Raw genomic sequence first — 7,336 nt, forward strand, 5'->3', positions numbered from 1 at the left:
ATTAGGCTGTGGGTGGAGTCAAAATGGAGGCCACTGGCCTTTTTCCAACCTGGACAAATTCACACCTCGGCTGTTCCTAGGTTTATTCCTTAGCCATCCGAATCTCCCAACAGTAGCTGAACTCGGCAGCCAGCTGTCCCCTCCTCCCCTGTTTTGGGGAAATGGAGCTTCCAATTCTGGTCACAGAACAGCTTTTGGGGTGGCTTGCACCACCAAAGTAGGACAATCACTGGCCTCCGTGGCTTGGCTGGCAGTTTCCTGGAGAAGATGGCACAGGTCCCTGCAGCTTCCTCCCTGACAGAGGTGGCACTGGGTCTTAGGCTAACCTGCAATCTGACCTGGATGGAAAGAAGCCAATCCCCAGCAGGACTGTGATTTTCAGTCCAGCCTGCTTCCCCTTGTGCCAAGAGCAGAGTTAAGATGGTGGCTCCCAGCCTCTTTCTGACTTGGACAGGCTCAAACTTTAGCTATTCTCAGGATTATACTTTAGCCCACTGAATTTTACTCATCAGTAGCTGAAGTTGGTGCTCAACCATCTCTTCCTCCCCCATTTTTGGGAAGTGGAGCTTTCAATTCCAGCCGCAGAACAGCTCCTGAGACAGCTTGTGTCTCCAGTGGAGGATGGACACCGGCCTCTGGGACATGGAGTAGTCTACTTATGAGTCTTCTCTGCAGATTGGCAACCTCCTTCCATTGCTTCAGGATATTGCATGATGCTCTTCTGGCCTCCTGAAGCTCCCAAATGGGTGCTTCAGCTAGCTCCAGAGAGTTCTGGGTGTTATACTAACTGCCATGTGGCAGGAGCTGACTCTAGGAGTTCCTTACTCTGCCACCATCTTGCTGTTATCTCCTATAACATTTTTAATAATATTTTAGTGTAGAGGTGAAACAAAGCAAAACAGTTTATCTCCCAATATGGCAGCTTTCTTGTTTACTTCTCTCTGCCATTGATCACCTACATTGGAAGACTGCCTTGGTTTACATTTGATACTTGGCTGACTATTCTCTTCACTAGGATATCTACAAATGTGTTGAACACTAATTTTGAATTTCCAGACAATAAGTTAATATAATTGCACAATAGTCTTAAGATTAGGATAATCAAGTGAATTATTTTTAAAGAAATAAGCAAAGAACTTCCAGTTTTTGTTTATTAGAAATTTAACAAGAAACACATTCAACCAATTTTTTAAAAAATCATAATGGATTAATTTATAATAAAATAGTCAACCTAAAATATCAGCCATTTTATGTAGGGCCAAGAAGGCCAATTTTTCACATTTAAAGAGCAGAATTGCACAACTGATATTTTTACCTACTTTTGATGGCACAGAAATATAAAAATCATCCAACTTCCATTGAGAACTTCCTTCCCCTCCAGAATAGAATTCATACAATTACTTCTTAGACTTTTAAAAATCATGTTATACTTTGTCATATCTCTACAAATACTCTGATGATGAGAACACTTTTTAAACAAGTCTTATAGCAAACAAAATATCTTAAAATAATTTTGTGGTAAGTTAGACTGCTTAAAGAAACTTAGCAAAGATGAAAAATAGTGTACAAGAATTATAGTTCCTTGTTTAGAACAACCACCCAAATAAAATATTTTCCCTAATTAATTATTCTTGCTACCTGTAAATTATTAGCAAAGAAGAATTACAAGAAGCAGAATGTACCATTTCTTGGTTTGGGTTTGTAGGTTCCACCTAATGTGCTCATGGCTATAGAGGTGAAGCAAAATATGATTCTGCTTATATATTATAGAATGGAAAAAAGAGAAAAACACACAATTTCTCTTTAGAGGATTTCTTTGTCCTTGCTTTCAATTTGAGACAAAAAAAAATCACAGCAGTTTAAGGATCATGAAAGACAATAGGACCCACTAAAATAAACTTATGATTAATTTTCCTTATTGCACTCCTAAATGTTGTATGATTTTGTTACCAAGTTAACACTTTTTTAAAAGATTTATTAATTTATTTATTTCTCTCCCCTTTGGAGCCCCCAACCCCAGTTATCTGTTCTCTGTGTCTATTTGCGTCTTCTTCTTTGTCCTCTTCTGTTGTTGTCAGTGGCACGGGATTCTGTTTCTTTTGTTGCGTCATCTTGTTGTGTCAGCTCTCCGTGTGTGGGGCGCCATTCCTGGGCAGGCTGCACTTTCTTTCATGCTGGGCAGCTCTCCTTATGCAGCGCATTCCTTGAGCATAGGGCTCCCCTATGCCGGGGACACCCCTGCGTGGCAGGGCACTCCATGCTCGCATCAGCACTGCGCATGATCCAGCTCCACACCTGGCAAGGAGGACTGGGTTTGAACTGCGGACCTCCCATGTGGTAGACGGACACCCTAACCAGGAATGTAGCCAACAACAGTACAAACAAAACCAAATAGCAACATTAACTATATTCTCTGCAAACAGTCACTTATGACATTTCTCCAAAACCCAACATTGCTCCACATTCAATAGTAAAAAGAAAACAGCTCCCAGTAGTTGTTACTTTAGAGCACAAGACAATGTCTTCAACAGAATTTTATATCTATAGATTGATTTTCTATTTCAGAGCATGAATTCCTGTTCAGATGAAAAACTGGGGGTGGGGTGAGGGAAAGGAGGAATACTCAGTACAGAAAAATACTGGGGAGTAACAAGAGGTGCATTTCTCTGGTCAGACAATAGAATGAGGAGGTAGTTATTCTGAGAATTTCTCAAATAAAGAATATTGTTCTGATCTACTGAGAGCAGAAACTTCTCTGAGACTGAAAATAGCAATAGGATTATTTCTCCTCCAGGGAAATCAGGACTAGGGACCAGTGCAGCTCGAAAGTGGCTCTTTTCTTTTTTCATTTTTTCTCTATTTTTTTTAAATGTTACATTAAAAAAATATAAGAGGTCCCCATATAACCCCACTCCTGCCACATCAACAACCTCTTTCATAATCGTGAATACATTTTGCATTTGGTGAATACATTTTGGAGCACTGCTGTACCATTTGGTGAATACATTTTGGAGCACTGCTGCACCACATGGATAATGGTTTACATTGTAGTTTACAATCTCCCCCAGTCCACCCAGTGGGCCATAGCAGAACTACAATGTCCAGCATATGTCCCTGCAGTACCACCCAAGACAACTCTAAGTCCTGAAAATGTCCCCACATCATATCTCTTCTTCCTCTCCCTACCCTCAGCAGATACCTTTGTCACTTTCTCCACATCAATGCTACAATTTCTTCCATTGCTAATCACAATAGTCAAATAATACATTGTCAGTAAGTCCACTCTAGACCATACCCTATTCCTCCATCCTGTGGACCCTGGAATGGGTGGCTCTTTTCTGATGATAGAACTTTATGACTATCTTGTTATATCACCACTCATGGCAACCGCATATAACTTTGAGACATCATCACTGCTGTTGAGTTTTTTCATTCGTTACTGACCTATTTCTCTTTCCAGAGTGTAAAAGTCATCTTCAACACCTGTCTGGTCTTAGCTGAGGTTTCAATGAGTGGAATTCCATAACTCTTGGTAAGTTTATTCGCTTGTTTCGTGTCAACTGTCCTTGCTCGCAAACCACACTTTTTCCCTACCCGCACCATAGGTGCATCATCTGAATCTTTAACTCACTTAAACTGCTCCCTGTAGAGCTAATATTGGCAAATGATTTGATATTACTGATGACAAACACACAAAGGAAACTTTTGCCTGTCCTCATGTATTGGTCTCTCATGGCACTGTACTTTTCTTGTCCAGCTGTACCCGTATGTCCAGCAGACAGATTTCACCATCTATAACCACCTATTTTCAGTAAGAATCCTCTATTGTGGGATCATACTCATCTACAAAGTGGTTCGGAAGTAGCTGGATTGTCAGTGCATTTTTCCCATCGCCACCTGCTCCAACCACCACCCATTTGTACTGTCATTTCACACCAGCAAGAATCTCAACTCCACTGCCTCCTTTTTGGATGGGTTCAGTACTACAACCAGGAAAAATGCTGTAGAACCTGGAACCTATATGCACAGCCAGACACAGGAAGTGACACTTCATGAATTGCTTTTTAAAGAGGAAACATTCAGGAATTTATTGAAAATAAGTGATTTGCAGTCCTCAAAAACTTTGTTAGAATCTAAATGTTACTAACTACATCTGTGTAAGGAGGTTGTTATTAAAAAGTTTGGGTATATTAGGTAAAATAGGAAATATGGTATGGTCTCCAGTAATATGTTAGATAATATATGAAAAAACACATAGCATTTGTTTTAAATTTCAAAATGATATCTATGTAAAATTTTTAAATGTAGTCTCACAAGTCCATTTCTAATGACTTATTTTAATGAAACACCTAGAAATTATAGATTATGTATGTCTAATTTTACTTACCAGTCTAGTTTAAAATATGAAGCCTTATATATAAACCATAGCATGGATGAAGTAAATTTTATTTAATGGAAAGGTGTATACATGTATGTGTGCATTTATAACATGGAATTAAAACAAAATGCATACATTGAGATTAGTAAAGCAGAAATGATATTAGTTGACTCATATCATTATTGTTTATCAGCAATAGTATTAGACATTTGTATAGATAAGTTAACTTTAAGAAAAGGATCTTCTGAGGTCCACAAAAACTCAAACCAGCACATACAGAATGGAAATAACTGCACTTTCTTAGCACTTTCACTACAAGTTTCCTTTCATTTTCAATAACAATGCATGTGTGTGTGTGTGTGTGTGTGTTTTAAAGTGAATCTATTCCTGTGCCTGTAAACCTATTGTAGATGGGATATTTAGATTAGATAGCTTCAGTTAAGGGCTTTGATTAGATTGTGGGACCCAGGGTGGGCCTTAATCCTCTTACTGGAGTTTCTATAAACAAAGGACTGAAAGCAGGAGACACAAAGGAAAAGCTACAGAAACAGAAACCCCAAGAAACTGGAAGAGGTCCCAGAGGCCAGAGACTGGAATCAACAAAGCACAGAGGCACAGAAAGAGGCCACGGAGAGGCTGAAAGAGAGGAGACCTGGAGTAGAGAGGAGAAACAGCCATATGTCTGATCACCCACAGCTGAGCTCAGGGAGATAGTAATCCCAGAGGAGAAGGCAGAGCTCAGACCACAGAGAGCCACCATTGTGTATTCTCTCTCTCTGTCTCTCAGTAAATTTTATTTCAACTCTAATAGACAAAAGGCAGTTTAAGAAATTATGGAAGCATTATTTTAAAAATTCTGTGCAGGCACATTTATCTTGTTTAATGCTAAAAACAAACTCATTTGTTCCTCCAGTGTTTAGAAAGATAAATAAATTAGTACAGATTGGTAAAATGACATGACTAAAGATACCTTGTTAATGAAGAAAATAAAGAAGAAAAATGCTTGATCATATTCATAAATTATAAAACTAAGTCCCATATTTTCTTTTTTTGACCTCAGTACCTTCTTTACCATTTCTATCAAAATATTATACTATTGCCACCTACAGTCCATATGTTACATTGTTTGTATCTCAAGCATCACAATATTCTTAATTCCTTGTAATAGAGGAACATTCTTCTATTTATATTATTAACCACAATCTTCATCTACCATCAAAATCGGAAAGTTTTACAATCCCTGAATTTCTTCTAGCTGTCTTTCAATTAATATTAACTTCTCTAACTTTCAGCCACAATTCACATTTATAAATCAGCACTGTTATTATGCTCATTATAGTGTACTACCATCAACTCTACCCATTTCCACATATTTACAATTGACCTTATTAAATTTTCCACATACATTCAATACGTTTTAATATATTTAATAATTTACCTGTTTATATTATCAAAGCAAGGGGTGCAGTCCAGATCAACAGCACTTGGGAATGATCCAAGGGAGACAAGCTTTGTCTTCATTCACTTTCATGGGTGGCCAGGAGATGGCGCTCTTTGACAAACCTTACCAAAAAGATGAACCCTCCAGTTTCCATTGACTAGATCTTAGGAGTCAGAGATTCAAAACCAGGCTATGCTGCTCAAACTCACCAAAGAGAAACTTCGGTCAACCCTCCACTGCATCTCCCTCTTTTCAGGGAGGAATATGTCCTTTCTGCTATGCATTGGCCACTTAGCTGCAGGTGTTACTAAAGCTCTTCTTCTCAAGAGTTGGGGGATCATTTGCATTCCTAGCCACAGAAGCTAGAAACTCATGATTTCCTTTTGGTGTCTCCGTCTTTCTATTCCCAGTACCTCTTGGAAGATGCATGAAACCCTCTCTTGGTCTGCACTCTCCAAAGGAGGTCCTCGGACAACTTTTTTGTTTTGTTCCCTATTTTGTACCAAAAGCACACCCTGCCTGAGCAATTCCAAAGCCATCTTTTCAGAATCCTCCTGTGCCATTGCCATTGTCTGGCTATGTGGCAGGAGTCGAGGACTACTAAAAGCCAACCTTCAGTGAGACAGCAGCTCTGATGATGATTTAGACATTTTCGCAACATCAGAAATATAAGTTTTCATCTTAACAAATTCCCATTGTAAAAGCCCATCCATTTCTGGTATTTTGCTCCCAGCAGCTTTTAGCAAACTAAAACACTGTGGCATTGGAAATAGGGGTTGTGAGGCCATAAACCAGGCAAGCCATAAACTCCTAGATAAGACAATCCCTTCTGGCCATAAGTGCATCCTAAAGTACACATGTATATTCCTAAGCATGATAGTTAACTATACTAGAAACACTTCTAAGTTCACTGCCAGACAATTGCAAAATCACTTAGAACACTGAAAATGAAACAAGCTAAGGGAAATGGAACCTGTGGGGGAATCCCAGGGTGGCCAACTGGTATGTGAAGGGAGGTAGTCCATTTTTTACAACAGTTCAGACCAGTGTTTGAGTCAGAAATGCCCCATAAATGCCAGGCACAGTGCAATTTGCCTTGCAGGGGAAACAGGAGTAAATGGAAATTGCAAAGGAAAAAATGGATTTTTACATCTTTATGTCCATGGTTGTGGGCAGTTAGATATACTACCAAAGCCCTATTAAAAGCAAAAACTGAAATGAAGAGAGTAGAACAGGCTTTAGTTCTGGAAAAGGATATTAGAATAGCATCTTCCAAAAACAACTATGTATAAACAAAAAAGTTGCAACCATAGAGTGACAGTTAGAAGTAATGGCATGTAAAGGTATGAAAATGCATGGACAAAGGATGGCATGGCATCAGATCTGAGTGGTTATCCAGAAGGAAGGATGGGATCTGAAGGTGAGGGATCCTGGGGAGTGTAGAAGAGGGATTACACAAGGAAAAAATTGAAATTTGAAGATGAACATAAATAAATAGACCATTCACAACTACAAAA

General features: G+C 39.0%; 1 pseudogene; it reads right to left on the minus strand.

Moving 5' to 3' along the window:
- Positions 1-3,358: 3,358 nt before the first annotated feature.
- Positions 3,359-6,382, minus strand: LOC105745255 (GTPase NRas pseudogene; annotated as a pseudogene).
- Positions 6,383-7,336: the final 954 nt, after the last annotated feature.

The sequence above is a fragment of the Dasypus novemcinctus genome, chromosome 10, assembly GCF_030445035.2.
Source record: "Dasypus novemcinctus isolate mDasNov1 chromosome 10, mDasNov1.1.hap2, whole genome shotgun sequence".
Lineage (NCBI taxonomy): Eukaryota > Metazoa > Chordata > Mammalia > Cingulata > Dasypodidae > Dasypus > Dasypus novemcinctus.